The sequence below is a fragment of the Fulmarus glacialis genome, unplaced genomic scaffold (genome assembly GCF_000690835.1).
Source record: "Fulmarus glacialis isolate BGI_N327 unplaced genomic scaffold, ASM69083v1 scaffold25344, whole genome shotgun sequence".
NCBI lineage: Eukaryota > Metazoa > Chordata > Aves > Procellariiformes > Procellariidae > Fulmarus > Fulmarus glacialis.
Window position 1 is genome coordinate 1,407 of NW_009206456.1, and position 206 is coordinate 1,612.

Sequence of the window (206 nt, forward strand, 5' to 3'; positions counted from 1 at the left end):
TGGGGAAAAACTGTCAGCTGTCCCTCACTGTCCCCTACGGCTACCAGTGGCTGGAAAAGCGTCCCGGCCGCCCTTGGCTTCACCTTCTTGCCCACAGCGACCGGCCACATGGCTGCAGACGGGCACGATGGTGGTTCCTCCTGCTCAAACCCCGAGCAGGGCATGAACGGTCACCTGGGGGGGAACTAAAGCCCTTCTGCGTGAGT